The following is a 19,273-nucleotide window of genomic DNA, read 5'->3' as shown; positions in this document are numbered from 1 at the left end:
CAAGATTTAAACGAGACCGTTTTTTTTGAAAACCTTTAACAAAGCAGGAGAGTAAACTTTATGTTATAATGTTATTTCTTTTACAAATGACCATCTATATTTCTTGTTGACAAATAACTTCACTGGTCAAAAAGAAGAGAATATTCTGTACATTTTCAAGGTTCAAGGAGGGACTTCAGCCTTCAGGCCTGCTTGTACAAAAACACTGATTAGAAACTGCAGTACACCAGGCAGCTCGGATAGCTCCAACAAACAATCAGTGAAACATCCTGCTCACTTCTGAGGAATTGAATGTTTCATAACTTCAAAGTAAAAAGTCTTAAGTCAGACCACTCAGAAAACACTGCATCAGGTTTTTGTTTTTGCTGCTAGGCCACTGTCAGGATTTAAGGATGTACAGTACCCTCTGAAATGGGGCACAGTGCAGTGGGTGACCCTCACATGAACATCTGCTCACGTCATCACCTCTGCAGCATCTGGAGAGATTAACACCGGCCGCTAACCCACCACAACCCCCCTTGAGGAATTTGTTTAAGACCAAAAAACTTTGGCCTTTTATGTGGCACCCTTGTAGAGAGAGACCGCCAGGACATCATTTCCACGCAGAGAGATCTATCACCTCACAGTTGGTTTTAGTCCACAGGCCCTGCAACCATTTGCTCCCATGAGCTGTCAGGAGGGGTCCAACAAATGCTCATTTTTAGTCAAAACAGGCCTCAACAATAGAGGTGCAACGATCGTATGAAATTCATCACCAACTATTTTGATAATGAATCTAATGTTTCAGTCATTAGCTGGTTCCAGCTTCTCAAGTGTGAGGATTGGCTGAATTTCTTTGTCACTTATGACAGTAAATGAAGTCTTTGGGTTTTGGACATTTGGTTGGACAAAAGATTGTACTCTGGTAAATTGTGATGACAATTTTTCACAATTCTTTGACATTTAATAGACAAAACGATTACTTGTGAAAATAATAGGCAGATTACTCAATAATGAAAGTAATCATTAGGTGCAGTGCTAATTGTATGTAATTGCGCCCTCAAGCTGATTTTGCCCCTGCATGTTTGAATTTTCAGATGAGTTTTAAAAATTGTCTATTCACACCTCATATGTACTTACAGCCCTTATGCTGCCAGCAGATAGAAACCGTCACACTTTGCGAACATACAAGAAAAATGTGTGTGCTGTCACACCTCTGCTGCTACAACTCCATCCTAGGAGAAACGCTGAAGTCCATTCTGTATTACAACAACAACAGTAACAGCGTCACATCTAGTCAAAGAAACCCGACTTGGTTTGTGTTTTCACACAAAGTCATGTTCAGATGCAGCTGTGGGTTCCTTTGAGAGGTAATCGCTTGTGCGAGTGTTCAGCACTGAAACAGTCACTGTGTTCTCCTCAAAACCAATTCAATTTGACTTTCCAAGAATGGTCCAGTGTTCCAGCAGCTGAGCGGGGTCAGGAGGGTCTGGGGGGGATAAAGAAGCTTGGTCATCGTGGCTCTGTAAGCAGTGAGTCAGTGTTTGGGAAGGCTCCAGGAAAAGAGTTTCTGCTGCCAGACAGAAGGAACCGCAGAGAGCAGCCGACCACGTTCCCTCGGCCATCGTCACGACGACAACCGTCACTAATTGAAAGAGGAGGAAGTAGCTTCTTCAAAGTATGACACAACATTCTGTCATCTTGTGTTCTCATGGGAGCAAGAGTTAAACACACAGTATGTCTTACTGTCAATTCACAGGACACACTCATGTTCAACTTGTGAGTCAGAACAGAGACTGACCAATACATCAGTAGCCTGATAACCCTCGCTGATATTATTGGCTTATTATTAGTATCCGCAAAAGAAATTGCAGTAAAATATGTCCACTAATTTGTCAGATTTTTTTTTTTCCAGTGTAGTTTTTAACCTATACTAACAAAAAATTAGCCAGGCCAATATTAGCTTACAGCAGATATATTGACGAATTGCCAATAAGTATCAAGAAATTGGATTAGGATTTGGAAAGGTGGAAGATTAACTCTTTAAAATGTGAACATCTATCAGCCACTGACAGATAAATGTGCAAATTCACCTGCCACTCAACACTAAATCATTATTTTGTGTCTGAAATCTACCAGCCACTTCAATATTTTATCAGCATTTGATTTGTGATATGTGCAACCATTTAGGGCCGCAGCTAATGACTATTCTCATTGTTGTTTTACTGGATTAGTTGTTTGGTCTACAAAATGTCAGAGAATGGTGAAAAATCAATCAGTGTGTCCCAAAGCCCAAGATGTTGTCCTCAATTGTATTGTTTTGTCCACAACCCAAAGATATTAACCATTAAACATCATATGTAAGAAGATGGAATCAGAGAATTTTGAAATTTCTTTTTCGTTAAAAAAATAAATAAAACGTTTTCAAAAGCAGCTGGAAGTGAATTTAATAGTTGACCACTAACTGATTAAATCTTTCAGTTTTGCAACAATTACATGTTGTTGTTTTTTTCCTCAAGTTTAAAACACATCCTGGCCACAATTCTTTTAAAAAACAACTCTCAGGGATCTGTTACAGGACTGTTTGAATAATGCGTTTATGTGGAAATAAATTAATATCACCATTATCAGAGCTTTTGAAAATCACAAGTAACATTATCAGTATTGGTCTCAAAAAGCCAGCACCTGTCAGGCTTAAGTTACCATGTGCAATAACTTAATTTTCAGTGAGGATTTCTAATCAATTTTACTCATTTTTATCATTAAGTGATCAACAGTAAAACATACTGTCTCAGGATATATAATTTTCAGAACTCCACAACCAAATTCCTGCATAACACATCTCACACCTGTGGGCAATCCAAATCTACAGTCCTCTTCTTTAAGCAACTAAACCGTATCTACTGGTTGTGGTTGATTACTTGCTTTATATCCACTTCAAACTTCAAACCAGACTGGTGTGAAGATAAACCAAAATACCAACACACATATCCATAGGTTTGATGTTTCATTGCTCTTTTCAGTGCACAACCATCTTGTTTCAAAACCCTTATTAATTCTGATGTGTTTCATTATTACTAAGGACACACTATTGACAACAATACCGGACAAAACCTGGCAAAATGTGCAAGAGGCTGGGAAATTTGCTTCTTTCACCAGCCAAAACAAAATACAACAACAACAAAATATTGTAATCTACTAAGTAAGGATGGGTATTGTTAAGATTTTGAGAATGTACTACTACTCTTACTGATGCTGCTTATTGATCTGATACTTTGTCATTTTTTAAGAGAAGAAACAAAACATTCTGAACAGAATTAATATTCATTTTGACAAAATAACAATTACAAACTATAAAATTATATTTGAAATGTAAAAAACATATCCTAGGAGAGAGAAAGACCTCCCTTCTGGCTTGAGAACAGTAAAAATGTATCATAGACGAATGTCTTAATTTCTCCAACACTGCTGGAGCTTATCAATACTACAGTCTTTAATAATTAAGCACCAGGGCCTGTTTAAAACTGGGCTTCGGTAACCATCCTGTTAAAATTTGAAGGGAAAAAAATTGGTTTTGCGTCATGTTATTAATGATAAATGTTGGTACGGCATAAAAAGGACATTCTGAATGTAGCTCAAATTTTTTCCAGGAAGCAATTTTGCTTCTAAATAGACACAATTTGATTATATAAAAATACAGACACTGCACAAAAATAAAAGAAAACTTGCATTTGAAAGCATTTTGACATTCTGCTTCATTACAAACTTTTACTGGCGAATAAAAGGGTCTAAACTGAACCAATTAGAACTCGCTAGGCACATTTAGCTTCTATCATTATAGAAAGACAAAAGGTTACAGGCCTAACCCATAACATCGTCTGCACCATAATTACTGTTCACTGCCATCCATGCATAAAATTCCTCAGCTCCCAAAAATCTGGAGCCCCCTTTCCAGTTTAACTGTGCAACAGGCCAGTCTGCACACAGAGCATCAGACCATTTCCCCCGGGCTACTGTTTTCACCAAGACACACACTTCTGGCTTTTTTTCTTTGCAGTTTCACAGTCTGAATCAGTGGTTCAACACCAGCATGCCATGGGGGGAGATCAGGTGTCATGGGACTACACTCAAATGTAATATGTGACAATTTATGTAAAGCCATCTGAAAGACACATGAATCCAAAGTACTTTTTCAGTTAGCTCAATCCTTTTTCGATGGCTAATCTTTATCTGTTGGGTGGCCAAAAAAAATAAAAATAAATAGTCTTATAATTTTGGGGGGGAAATGGCCAAGTTCAACCATATGGTGATCCAACTTTGTATACTAGTATACATGTATATGTATGTTTTCCCAAGGGAGGTTAAATCCAGAGACTCTCACCCTAGAGTTGTTACCAACATGCACATGGGCATATTTGACTAAAACACACATTGACACACACAAATTAAATCTCAAACTTCTTGAAAACAACTAAAAATATCAATCTGAAGAATGAGCGACTACAATTTAATTACTAGTAACTTGCCTAGTAAATTTGAGGGCAGGACTGTTGCTCACTTCCCATTATATGGTTCAGGAGAAAACTTTTTCATCTCGTGGTGAACTCCCTGTGGACGTGCTGCTTTCCTAAACCATCCATCCTCTCCCTCTTCCTTTATATCATAACATTTAGAGCTTTTATATAACTTCAGACTGGCCCCTGCAGACCCAGACTTTATGACAGACGTAGTAATGATGGCTGCCCTTGTCCTGAGGATTTAAACATGTTACTGTGCTGAAAATGTAATCAGTGTTTGGATTTAAAAGAAAGACATTTCATTTTAGTGTGTTTATGTTTGATAGTTTTGTCTGTGACCTGAATGCTACAGACACAACTATAATGCACAGGCTTACAAGAATCAGGATCATTTTTGCAGAGACGCATCACATTTGATAAGGACATCACAAGACAATAAAGGACAGAAAGTGTTAAGAGTGCAAACAGTCAAACTCCATTGTTGAAAAGGGAATAATACCATGATGTGGAGTTTAAAACATTCGCGTTCTGTGCCTCATCTTTGATGTGGGCTGCATTTATTCAAGCTAATCATCTAATCTGATTAAAGGCGCCTGCTGAGGCTTCAGATAGAAAGCCAGAGCAGTTTTTAGCAGGACTGCAGGCAACATTTGGGCCTTTCATTTTAAAAGCATGGAGGAGGTCTGAGGAAAAAATGCGTAAATACACAGATAGTTTTCCTTTTTGTGAATAACAAATATTTTCTAAAGTTGAACAGGAAGTGGAGGAATGAACTATCTAAGAGCCACAATTCTTTAAACATCTCAATTACATGATGAGATGTTCATCAGTAAAATCTTATCATTAAAAAGTGGAATATAAGCTAACCACTTTTAACATGTAAACGTACAGTAAAGTAAAGAGGGAAGGAATGATAAGACACCAACTCACCTTACTTGCGGGGGGCTGTGAAACAGCCAGTGTTGGTCTGATAAACTCCTGAACTCAGATTGGAGGCAGAAAAACTTCCAGGAAAAAAACAAAACAGAAAATCCAGATTTCAACGTGTGGCCCGTTAACAAAGCTCAGGCACTCTGAGCTAACACCGCTGGCTAACAAGTTTGCGCATTTCTGCCAAACTTATGCGGCAGAAGAAAAGAATGTGCGTCCCCCACTCCGAAACCCCCAAAGAACCAACGGAGCGGGAAGAAATTCTTAAGTAGCGTTTGAGTTCGCTTTTTTGTTCGTATTTCCTTTGCCACAAGAGTCTTTTATTTCACTTAGCTAGCCTCAACAGAGGCAGAAGACACCAGTCTAGTCCCTGTATCCCAAAACGTTCCGCTCACGGTGAAACGAAGTCCCCTAACCTCCGAAAACTCTGTGCTAAAGTTCTTCCACTCACTCTAACAAAATATCCGAAAGCAAAATGTCGGTCAGCGTTGTACTCTTACAACACATCAGCAGTGAAATGAAGCATTCGGGGTAGTTGGACTGTTCCTGGCGGAGAAATGCTGTTGAACAACGACGGTCCGTGCTGCTCCAAACCTCCTCCCTTCAAACTGATAATATGCGCATCCTCCGGACCGATGTGAAGGCGGACACCGTGAATTACACCACTTCCGCTCGCTCGTTACGAAATAAAAGCCGATGCGATCAATACTTCAAGTGTAGTTGCTTGATAGCGCCTCACTGGACTGAAGGAAACACACGAGACGGGGCGGATTTATTTTGAAATGGAAACAGTTACTGAACACAAATGACATGGCAATGTCTGTAACGTAATCCACTGGATTCCAAAAAATGTAATCTAATCTGATTACTTTCGGATTACTTCAAAATCAAACATTAAAATATTTTACCCTGTACTCAGTGATGGAATGTAACTAAGTAAATTTACTCAAGTACTGTAGTTGAACACAATTTTTAGGTACTGCTACGGCATTCTTTTACCACACACACTGATTTGGAGGCAAATATAGTACTTTTTATGCATTACATTTATATGAGTACTTTGGTCACTAGTTACTTTTCAAATAACAAACTGCTCTTAAATTCATTTTTATTTCATCTGCAATTAGATTCAAACAAACAAACAAACAAACAAACAAAAAACAGATTCTGATAATCAGAAAAATGCTAAATATCAGATTTGATAGTCATCCAGGCAGGTAATCAGTATATCAGTAATCGGTATACAGTATATTCTTTCATTTATTACTTTCATTTGTACTTATATTCTTAAAAATGATTTTTGATACTTAAATACATTTTAATATCAGATACTTTAAGACTTTTACTCAAATACTATTTGTATAGTATAGTACTTAGTACTAGTACGACTTTCACTTTTACTAAAGTAATATTAAAGATATATATATAATAGATATGCTTAATTACATAAAGATATCTTTACTTTTTTTTGACTATGACTTTTGGGTACTTTATACAACACTGCTTATACTAGAAGAAATGATGCAGCCACAAATATTCGAGTTTCACAAATATTCTTTTTGTCCACAAAACATTGTCAATGCAAATAAAATGCATTATGTGTATTCAGCATAAAATCAGTCAAATCAAATTACCTTTACAAAAACAGTAACATGTTTAGCATAAGTTAATAGAGCATTGGCCATCATGAGAAAAAAGCTTCAGATACACATACATATAATGTATATATATATATATGTGTGTGTGTGTGTGTGTGTGTGTGTGTATATATAATTGCTAATTTAAAAAAAATGTATGTAAAAATGTAGCAGAAAATGGAAACACTCAAGTAAAGTACAAGGACCTCAAAATTGTACTTAAGTGAAGTACATGAGTATATAGTACAATATACCTTCTATCACTGCAAAAAATATTTTGTTCATGTTTATATTCAACTTGGTTTAATTCGTTTTTACCTGACTGTACATAGGGAAATCATTTGCAGCGCTTCTTAGAGGGTAATTGTTTTGCTTTTATTCTGAACGTCAAACCGCCGGAAGTCCAACATTATTCATGCTGTCACGTTCCAACTTGACGCAGGTCTGTCCGGCCTGGTGGAAACCTGGCTCCCCCTGCCATCCACAGCACCTCTCCTGCACAGCTCCACCAACTCTCCACACCGCGCTCTCTGCTTTGTGGGATTGGAGACGTACACAACACACAGGCTAATACTGTGATTATAGATGATTATAGTACTCCTGCCTCTAATTTCGACTGTGTATAATCCAGATAAACTCACTGCAAACTCAGTCCAGATCAAAACAAAAACACTGTGAGAAATACATACAATAAAACATTAGAAAACATTAAATACTTTATTGAACACCACTTTTACTTTGAAAGGATTCCTGAAACAAGTCTCATATAGACATAAAAGAACAATAATATGAATGTTTGCTGCATTTTACTTAAGATTTAGAGCCCTTATTGAAAACTTGAACAACTCCACTTTTATTTTTTTCCAAAATAAAAGCCTAATGCACTTTAAAAGGTTGTTGTGGGAGCCAAGTAAAGTTCATACATGTTTGGTTCAATAACTAAGCTCGTCTGTATTTTTGTTTGGTCGTTCATGTAAATTGAAATAAACAAGTGATTTAATTGCATAAGTTAAGTCATAGGTACAAGTCAGCTAATATTCACTTGATTCAATTAATGTTGATGTCAGAATGAAGAGAACACTGAGGAAGCTTGCTGCTTCCACTGGTGAAGTGGTGCGTATCTTTGCTAGTCGGAAGTCAGAAATAATGAGTCGGTATTTCCGACTTCCAATATAAAAGCGTTCTAGTTCATTTGCTCGGAAAAAACATGGAAGCTTGCTGCAAACGGGTGTTTGAATGGCAAGTCTGCGAACTTCACACGTAACTACAGCAGCTGATTTAAAAGCTGAGGGCACTTAAAACAAGACAGGACGAGTAGGCTCCTAAGTACGGTGGCCGACGGGAGCAAGTCAGAAAACACGACTGCAAATTCCCAAAACACAACGACATTAACCAGAACACACATCAGAATTTTTTTCAAAGGGAAAGGGCGGGACTTGTACTTGTTGAATCTGATTGGGCAGATCAGTGTCAATAAATCACACAGAAGAAGAAAACGCGCTTGGTCATCACGCTGTACATCGACAGAGGAAAATTGGTGAGAAAATAAGTTTTTCTTTATATAGTTTGTGAATAGTTCACATGGTAACGTGTCAGTAACATTTAAAATTACTGACTACATTATGAACGACGCGAACTCTTGAGAAAGTTGACAAATGAATTCATCAGCTTTCTCAACATGTGAACTATTCGCAAATTATATAAAGAAAAACTTATTTTCTCACCAATTTTCCTTTGTCGATGTAGAGCGTGATGACCAAGCACGTCTTCTTCTGTATGAACTTGGTCAGCATGGACCTCCCCACATTTCCACTGTTCTTGACACTGATCTGCCCAATCAGATACAAGTACAAGTCCCGCCCTTTCTGTTTCACAAAATTCTGATGTGTTTTCTGGCTAATGTTGTTGTGTTTTTGGAATTTCCAATCATGTTTTCCGACTTGCTGATATGTTTTCCTACTTGCTGTTGTGTTTTCTACGGAAGCCCTAAAGGGCCATGCATTCATACATTTTATTTCCTCCGTTTTCCCGTGATAACGACTTAATTTCATCTGTTTTCTCGAGATCTCGAGTTATTATCTCGAAATAAGAACTGCCGGTTTCCCGAGATAACGGGATAATTTTCTCGAGATCTCGAGATAACGAAACTTTGTTTTCCCGAGATAACGATATAATTAATTTGAGATCTTGAGAAAACAAAACGATAGTGTAGTATATTAAATCACTGCAGGAAACATCATTCAGTGTAGCAATGTCAGTAGAAGCAGGAGCATATCGATCACTGCGTCACATATCTTTTCAATCATCACAACGACGACATCAGACCAGACATCAGACACGACATCAGACCAGCTATCATATCTTAGTCATTATCTCGAGATCTCGAATTAATTATATCGTTATCTTGGGAAAACAAAGTTTCGTTATCTCGAGATCTCGAGAAAATTATCCCGTTATCTCGGGAAAACGGCAGTTGTTATTTCGAGATAATAACTCGAGATCTCGAGAAAAGAAATGAAATGAACTCGTTATCACAGGAAAACGGAGGAAATAAATACATTTAATAAATGTATATTGGCGAATTTGGGCTACGCAGATATTGCCCAAGTTTCCGACTTGGATATCTGCCTTGAATTGCTGTTCCATTGCACTTTTCCTTGATAGATGTCGCTTTTACAATGGAATGCACCATAAGTTACTGTGGCTTGAAGAGAAAGAGAATTCTTTTCAGGCAGTTGAGGCACAATCATGGACCCAGCCACATGGTTTTCTTACCGTAGTATAGTTTTCTGATCAGGGGAACTTGACTTTGAATACCCCTGTAAGAAGATACAACAAAACTGTGGAATGAATTAAAAAAGGCAATATTTGAGCTTCAACCCACCACATTCATAAGAAAACCTAGTTCCACTTGGATGAATGGACATTTTGGAATGTTTTGAAACCACAAGGAAGCAGTGGTCGTGAGTAATTCTCTACTCTCCCCATGAGAGATGCTGTGTCATTCCAAGCATTAGCAAGCTGGGTAGCCCTGATGGTTCTTGCAGTTTAGCCTTGTTACTCTGTGAATGATATTATCAGGCTCTGAAACATTTTACCCATAGCTTGTTTGGTCTCACGGTGTGTGCCATGCCAGCCTTGTTGTGTCTTGTTGTTGTTGTCTTGTTGTTGTGTTTTCCCTACCTTTTTCCCCCTCCGTTTTCCCTCACCTGCTCCTTCCCAGTGTGTGTGTCTGTGGGCGTGGCTTGTTGGTTCCTGCTGCAGCAGAGAGACGCACCTGACAGTCATCAGCTCATCACCTCCCGCTACATTACCCTGACCTCGCCAACATTCCAGTGCCAGATTGTTCCACCACGAGCGGTGACTATTCCAGCGTGAGAGTTGCAAGTGACTTCCTGCTATGTTTTCTCTAGCCTTGGCATTGATAATGCTTTGTGTTTTTCCCTTTTCATGTGCAAATTTCACCGGCGTCTCTCTGCTCAGCCTGCAGTCTCACCTGAGCCAAGCCTGCCTGCTCTCCTCGCTCCCTGCTTGAAAGTATTGTTGTGAGTAAAACATTTTTGGACAACACATCTGTCTCCAATCTCTGCATTTGGGTTGGAAAAAAACTCAGCCCTAACAAAAGGAGAATAAACTAAAAAGCGAAAAGAAGGAGCTAGAGATTCAAACCATAGCTGTATCTGATGCGAAAATTAAGATTTTGACCTAGTTTGAAGGGCTTCATATCTCATCCAGAGCATCAAGTAGTGATGGAATGAACTCCTATGTTCAAATGAATCTAGAGATGTGCTAGCTCTGAGGCAACGAAAGAGTCCCTCACTCACAGACAGGCAAGTTGCACAGAGTAATGACATTCAACACAACGTCCAAAGAACAATTGTTTCAACTACTCCACCACAGCCAGAGATACCAGAGACTTTACAAGGTATTGCTGTAATGTTAACTAAGCATCAGAGATTAGCTATTCTGCCTCCTCAGAACATTCCTGTGTTCAAGGGAGACCACCTAGAATATCGGCTGTTCATCAGGGCATTCGAACATGGAGTAGAGGACGAGACAGAGGGCAACATAGACCGGTTGTACTTTATCGAGCAGCACACCAGTGGACAGCCGAGGGAGTTGATAAGGAGCTGTCTCCATATAAAACCTGAGTATGGCTATTGTGAAGCCAAGAGACTTCTGGAAGAACATTTTGGAAATGCCAATAAGATTTTGGTGGCATACTGTATATCAACAAGGCCATCAAACTGGCCCAGCATCAAGTCCAGCGACGCAGAGGCTCCCCACTCATTTGGCCTCTATCTCAAAGGATGTCGTAATGCTTTGACTGACATGGATTACATGAAAGATCTGGCCAACACAGCTAACATGCGTGCTATTATTGCCGAGCTCCCGTAAATGCTGAGGGAAAAGTGAAGGAGTGTGGTTTGTGGAATTCAGGGCATAATTTTGTCGAGCGAAGTTCAATGATCTTGTGGATTTTGTCAGCAAGCAGGCTAAGGAAGCCTTGCAACCACTGTTTGGTGACATAAAGAGCCACACTAGAGGTGAAGTTGATGAGAGGTTGTACAGGAGAAGTGGTAGCAGGAGAGGCTTCATCACAGCTGCAACTATTGCCAGTAAACAAGACATGACTCCAAAACCTAGGCCAGAAAGTAAAGTCACTGGCAACCAAATCTGTGCATTTTCAAAACCCTGTCTTTTCTGTCAGGGTGGAGAGCAAACTATGGAACAGTGTAAGAAGATGAATAAGTCTCTTCATAAGGAGAAGATTGACTTCTTACAAGCAAAAGGTCTTTGCTTTAGCTGCCTAAAACAGGGGCAACAATTTATGTGACCATTGTCTGCCTGCTTCTGTACCAAGGAGCTAATGAAAGAACTCAGTAATACAGGAAGAAGGATGTACATCTTACTAAAGACCATGGGGGTGGCTAGTCGTCACATTGTGTCCGGCTTGGAAGTGAGCAGCTTGGACTGCAACGATTTTCTGGGGCTCCCAGTTACATACAGCCAGAAGACCATTCCGGCAACTGCAGGCAATATTCCTTCACAAGATGATGTCAACAAGTGGCCCCACCTTCAGCGATGATAGATGCAGAGATTGGACTGCTAATTCAGACTAATGCGCCAAAGGCTATTGAACCATGGCAGGCCATTGCCAGTGTAAACGACGGCCCATATACTGTAAGAACACGGCTTAGCTGGACCATCAATGGACCTCTCCAGGAAGACACCTGCCACAGTACAACAAGTGGGCTGTTGGATGGACATTATAGCATGTGCTCTGCCACTAAGGAACAAGGACATGAAGATACCCAGGAACCGTGAGGTAGCTGAGCAATGCACTCTGAACTTAAGGCAGAAGTTTATGAAAATTCCAGCCTTCCATGCAGAGTACTTAGCATTCGTAGATAACATAATTGAAAAGGGCTATACTGTGAAGGTACCCAGCAAAGACCTCAGCCGTGATGACAGTAAGTTGGTACCTGCCACATCTGGGATTTATCACCCCGAGAAGCACATAGCTCAGAGTGGTTTTTGACTGCGGAGCATCCTACCAGGGCACTACTCTGAATGATCAGCTGCTACATGGACCAAATCTCACTAACACACTCCTTGGTGTCATCACCAGGTTCAGGCAAGAGGAAGTGGCAGTCTTGGCTGATGTTGAAGCGACTTTCCACCAGGTTAAGGTGCCAGATGAAGACTCCAACCTTCTCCGGTTCCTCTGACAACAGAGATCAGTCTAACATCCAAGCAGTCAAAACAGTGCTGCACAATTTTTATGAGGATGACTGTCTTAAATCAGTCCACTCAGAAGAAGAGTCCTTGCTGTTGTATCAGACGTTGTGAACCAACAGCTTCAGGTTCAAGATCATCATGTCAGACAAGGCTCCCACCAGGAGGAACATCCTTTGTATCATTCGGGGTCCCAGCGAAGAAAATCCTGCAAGAGCCTTGCAGTATGAAGCTAGGCTGGGATGTCCTGATACCTGATGAGCTCACTTGTGAGTAGTCTGGGTAGAATTCCCTGCTTCACCAGCTGCAGAACATCAGTGTCCAAAGGTGCTTGAAGCCAGCAGGCTTTGGTGAGGCCATTCAAAACAAACTACACCACTTCGCTGACGCTAGTGTAGAAGGTTACGGGACAGTTAGCTATTTGTTACAGAGAAACAGCAGCAACAAAGTCCACTGTACATATGTCATGGGGAAGGCCAGAGTAACTGCAGCTGCAACTCCAAGAATCAATGTTTTGGTCAGACAGCACAATTGTGCTGACATACATCAGAAAGAGAACAAGCAGATTCCACACTTTCACTAACTGAGTGGAGACCATCTTATAGATCTCTGAGCCACATCAATAAAGATATGTTAGTACCTCATTGAACCCTGCTGTCTATGTTTCAAGGAGACTCGAGGCAGAGAAGTTCATCCAAAGCCACACTTGGTTACAGGGGCCATACTTGCTCACCAAGCCCATAGAAGACTGACTTGACTGGCTGGACAAGGATCTTCATGTCACAAAACTGATCCTCAAGGTATCCACATGAACTTTGGTCACAGCGGGCGCAATCATGTGCTCTCCAAGTTGCAGACCAAGTTTGGGATCCCCGGCGCAAACTTGGCATGTCTGTCGACGACCGCATGGAGCTGCAGGACAACAACAGATGGCTGACTTACCTTGCGACAGAGTCCTGAAGTAGAGTGAACTACAGCGACCTGTTCGAAGTAAAACTTGGAAGAGGTACAGTGAAAGATACGTCGTTATTTTTAACGCCTGGCAGTCCATGCAGTGCACTAATAGGTAGCGTTTTCACCGGACACAGACTCCTTTATAAATGCTCTTCATCGTTTCATGGCTAGAAGAGGCCAGGTGAAAGTTGTACGCTCAGACAATGGAAGAGACTTTGTTGTAGCCGAGTGTGAGCTTGAGAGCTATTGAAGAGTGGAATAAAAGGGCATTTTCCAAAGAGTTCATCTCTCTGCCTGATTTCTTGCATCAAGAAACCTCAGCTCCCTACAATATACTTTGTTTATCCTTTTTGACCTTGGAGTCCTGTGGATGTTTTTCCCTCTTCAAGTGAACATGTACGAGGGAGGCCTATGCAATATTTGAGCTTCAACCCACCACAAGACAATCAGTGTAAACAGATGTGTAAAGAGATATTTTTTTTGACAGAATGTGTAGGCATGATATGGGTGTGTCTCCTAGAAGGGAGATTTGTTTTCTTTGCAAGATTCCAACCAACATAAACGCAAATTCCCTGACAGAAAGTGAGCACTTTCATCAACTTCCCGTTGAAGCAACTGTAAAATAGCTTTATTGTGCTGGCGTAAAGATCATATGCTTTGGCAGCAGTTCAAAGCACATCAGAAATTCTAATGTGTCTGCCAGCTCAGCACAAACACAAGTTTGCACTGGCTGATCAAACACATAGTTCATATGTGAAGAGCTCATATGGTCTTTGATTTTGACATAATTGACAAATGATTGACGACTGAAGCTGTGAAGACACATGAAGGCCAGCTTGGTAGTTAGATTAAAGATTGGGATGACAAAGAAACAGATTTGTGCCTCAGCATGTGTTAGCCTTTCATCTTCCATGCAGTGTTAACCTTGTTGGATGTCGGGGACAAATTTACAAAATGAGATGACTATTATTTGCTTTACTTTATTGGAGATCCAAATTATGTATTTTTGAAGATCAGCACTAGAGAGTGACATAAATACTGAGCATCAAACAAAGATACTTTTGCCAAAACAGAACAACTTACTGTTTAATTAACAAAAGAAATACTGAGTCACGTCAGGATATCATTGTGTCCCTAAGGTGGCAGAAAATATAACCTTTCACAAACCACAACACCATTCATACTGGACAAGTACTGCATTCAACCCCACTTCAAAAAGCCCAAACTGTCCCTTTAAAATGCCCCATGGAATGGTTGCCTGTCCAATTATCAACAAGAAGTGTTATCCCACCTTTTCTGAAATCTAACATTTTGTTGGGTTTTGAAAAACTTTGTTGTGTTTGGCGTGTTTTCTTCTTCTTCTTCTTCTTCTTAAATACAGCATGATGTTCATTTTGTAAATATGGTCCCATTTAGATTAAAATAGATGATAAGGTGGGTTATTTTTTAGGCTGTGGCTACCACGGCATGTCCTTGGCTCCCAATTTAGATTTTTCTTTTTTAAATGTAATCTGACTATCCTCGCCAGCTCCATCCCATCCTCCATCCACTCATGGCTACGAATAACCTAGACGGCAAAAGTCATAATTCAAACTTTGTATCCAGTCTTTGTGATAAGCTAAGCTAGTTGACAGCTGGCGGTAGCATCATAGTTAGCACACAGCTAATATAACCACGCAACATGTTCTTATTTACGCTTTGGTTCTTGTTTAGATTGAAAAAACAAAGATAAGAGTTTATTTGGTATCTTTGGATTTTGTGGTGGATTTTGTTGCCTTTGGGCAGAACCATAGTGGCATTAAATAGATCTTGTTTCATGAGAGTGGTCCACATCTTCTCATTGATTTGTTGGCAATAGAGAGCAGCACAGATGACGTTGTTCGGAGGCTAACCCGGAAGTTAACAAAGATGACGTTGTTCGGAGGCTAACCCGGAAGTTAACACAGATGACATTGTTTGGAGGCTAACCTGGAAGTTAACATAGCCCTGGTTCCCTTGACAAAAAGAGCATGAGATTTTTCAACTGGATTTTTGATTATTGCATAAAATAATCTCTGTGGAAAATAATAAAGTTTATGATACTTACAAGTTTTATTCAGTAAGATTATCTTCACAAATCAACACTTTTATGATTTTTGAAGCGTAAATGCAATCAACAGAAGTAAAAAGCTAATGTTGGGCTATAAACGAACAACATCACGGTCACATGACTTCAACATCATCACCAATAGCCATCTGTAGTTAGAAGAATTAGGGATCATCATGGCTCGTTTAATGTCCACTTCTGTAGCCTCATTTGGCCACCTGTTAGCAACTGCTTTTTAAAGTTACAAAACTCACAAGTGATGTACTGTATTTATTAGTGTGAGAGTTTCATGTCTGTTAACAAAATGTTATGCTAATGCTAACCCATGTTCAGGTTTTAGGACTCATCCGTGCAGCACTCTATAAAGCAAAACCGTGTGCTTCCAAAAATGCCAGCTGTTTTTTGCTGAAGGTAATACTATCTTAACCTCACACTATCAGGGTATATTTTGATCAGACACTTTTGACATTTCTAAACAGCATTTCTTTTCTCTTTCTGTTTGGGTACTTTGGGTCAAATTAACTTGCATCTTCAAAGAGCTGTGAACTTTGCAGCAGATGGAGTGTGAATCTGACAGCCACATACATACCAGAGAAAAGAAAGCATTTTTATTAGGTTAACTAACAGTGAGAGTTAAATGTGCCATCAGCCACATCTTACAATTTCAGAGCATCAAAACACGGCCCAAGATCTTTGATGCAACAGCGGTTTGGAACCAGACATTTAATAGACCTTTCTTTTTCTGTCTGTGTCACTGATAAAGAGTTCCCTTGAGATGTGCATCAAGCTGTTATTAATGTTCTACACTGGACACAAGCAGAGCTTTGGCAGAATTAAAAACACATGGAGATTGTTTATTCATTTGGCTGCTGATTGTTTCCGTCTGATGATTGGAGGTGAGTAATATATCTGAAACTCTGTAAATCTCCACCCTAGTCTGAACAGTCATAGCTCTGGCTGGTAAAAATTGTGCAAAACAGATGAGGCAACAAAAAAAAGCCATCTCAGGCCAATAAAAGATGATCTTTGATTGTTTATAGCAGCACTGGGGAGGCAAATCATCTATTTGTCTGAACTGGTTCACTGGCACACATAAGATAATGAAAGCAGAACTTGTATAATGTGGGGCTGATTTGAAAAAAGCTTCAATCAGTAATTATTAACTTGTCCCTGTGATACGTACATGCCATGGTAGCGAAAGAGACATTTAGATGAGCCTACCAACCAAAGGTTATAAAATGACGGAATAAAGTTTATGATGTTTATTAATAATTAACCAGTGCAGATACTTTACACCTGTAAGGAAATGCTAAAAATGTACAAAGGATGAGATCAAACACCATAATCTGAGGTAGGATCGGGACTATGTAAGCCTCAAAGGACAAGTTCATCCAAAAATGGAAATTCAGTCATTAACAAAAGAAACAACCCAAAAAACATAAATGTCTTCCTACAGCTCATCCAGAGAAATCCAAGTCTCCAGAAGCCCCAAGAGCCCAAAATGATTTGAAAACACATTATTCACAGCCTTGACGGGCTGCACAGTAATGCTTTTAGCTTAGCAGCTAAAGTGAAGATTTTAGCACAAAAAGAATGCAAATAATGTCTTTTCAAATCAATTTCAGATCTTGGGGCTTCCAGAGACTTGGATTACACTGTATGGAGCCATTTTATTTTTTCTTGTTTTTTACATTTTAAAACAAGTCCCCAGCTACTTTAGTTGTTTAGGAGAATACTGCAAATCTGTTTTGCCGACCCAATCACCAGAATAAATGTTAGCTAAGCATGTTTCTGCTAAACCACAGATAAGTTAAAACGGGATGTTTCTTTATGTATACAACACTGTGCTTATGCTCTGGTTAGGTTAAGGCACTAAAAACACTTGGTTAGTGTTAGAAAAAACATCATGGTCTGACTTAAAATACCTGTTTTGATTGCCACGATCATGGATGGAGTTGGTCTGACTTCCCATGAAAAATAGCTGGTTTTGGTCACCATAAAAATGGCTAAAAATATCTCAAAAACACCCGCTTTTGTTGCAGCATTCTTGGCTTGTAATAATGCCACCTCCGTCCCCTCCATCTCCTGATATAACAGCAAATAAGCATAGAATGTATATGTGATATGCCATATTTGCTACTAATGTCAACCTTAGACATACCCTATTTTTGCAGAACCTAAAAACATTATAACCCTCGCAACTGGCCTGGTTTTGCTGTGAAGCTCCAGAAAAATTTTGTAGAGTACGAAACTTCGCCTGACCTTCCATCAACATGGGGGTGAGTAGATAATGATTGAATTTTAATTTTTGAGTGATCTGTTCCTTTAAAGTCAGATGAACGTTGGCTCAGATGTGGCTGACAAAAGCGCAGCCTGAACACAGTGTGTTTTAAGTTGAGGTGGGGCATTTCTGATCACTCCTCACTTCCTTTCATTGTAAGGAAATATGCCGGACACTGTTAAAGCGAAAAATGCCTTATGCAAAGGCAGGCTAAGCCACACATGAGCATGAGAACAAAGGGGGGGTCATGTAGTCCTCAGAGTGAACAATATCTCCCACAGGGATGCTTTGCATGATGATTTCCCTAGCAGCTTCTTCATCACCCCAAAGTCGTATTTTATTGTCCTTGCTTTTCGTGTTTGCATTCCATTGTTACTGAGCAAGTACAAATATCCTCCTTTATGCACAAAAAACCTCAGACAGGCCTTCCGCTAAAGACCAGCCCTCATCCATCCATCAGCAGTGCCCCTGTTCTACGCAGGGCCCCCCAACCTTGCCTCACCACCCCCAGCCCGCTGTTTGACATAACACTGTTGTGGCTTTCTGGGCCTTTATGCTGGCTGTTGTCTGAGGCAGATTGAAGACTCTTTGTGTGCGTCAGCCCCTGTCCTGAGTGGCCGCGAGGAAACCTGCTGGGCTGCGAGTGGAGAGACAGGAATGCGCATATCAATGGGCCAGTGTGTGCCGGGCACCTGCTGACAGAGGGACGGCGTGCCTTTATGAGTCTTAGTTCATCAATATAAACATCTTGTTGAATTACGTGTGCAGCACAGTATTGCATTTCCTGGTCAGTCCCACTGAATGGGAGAAGTGTCACTGCAGTTGTGAATATTTTGCTGTTTGGTATTGTAGAATTCATAATAAATGTGGTGCCAGCTGTATTGTTTTAAGGGTGAATAATCACCAAATGCAGCAATTTAGTTCCGCCCTTCTTATGTGCTCCCACTACATTTCCAATTATATCTGAATGCTCGGGAGAATCTAATTTATCTGATCTGATTTATATGAAATGAGGACAGGCAGGATCTTGTCTTTACATGAAGTCTGCCTTTTATTCTACATCTCTGAAAACAAATGAAACAAGCAGACATGATGTATCAAATATGTCAGTTTTAGATATGGACTTGCATTCAAATGAATGCAAATGTGT

General features: G+C 39.9%; 1 protein-coding gene across 7 annotated transcripts in view; it reads right to left on the bottom strand.

The window, feature by feature from the left end:
- fgfr1a (fibroblast growth factor receptor 1a) overlaps window positions 1-6,013 on the bottom strand; it is a 39,250-nt gene extending 33,237 nt beyond the window's left edge. For 5 of the 7 annotated variants that reach the window (XM_073466203.1, XM_073466200.1, XM_073466199.1 and 2 more), the window contains exon 1: window positions 5,427-6,013. The gene's annotated coding sequence lies outside the window, so the exon portion shown is untranslated. The remainder of the gene's footprint in view (window positions 1-5,426) is intronic. The other 2 variants (XM_073466197.1, XM_073466198.1) reach the window with 2 other exon arrangements.
- Between the last annotated feature and the right edge of the window lie 13,260 nt (window positions 6,014-19,273).

Source organism: Pagrus major, chromosome 5, assembly GCF_040436345.1.
Source record: "Pagrus major chromosome 5, Pma_NU_1.0".
NCBI classification, from domain to species: Eukaryota; Metazoa; Chordata; class Actinopteri; order Spariformes; family Sparidae; genus Pagrus; species Pagrus major.
This window is presented reverse-complemented; position numbering and strand designations above follow the sequence as displayed.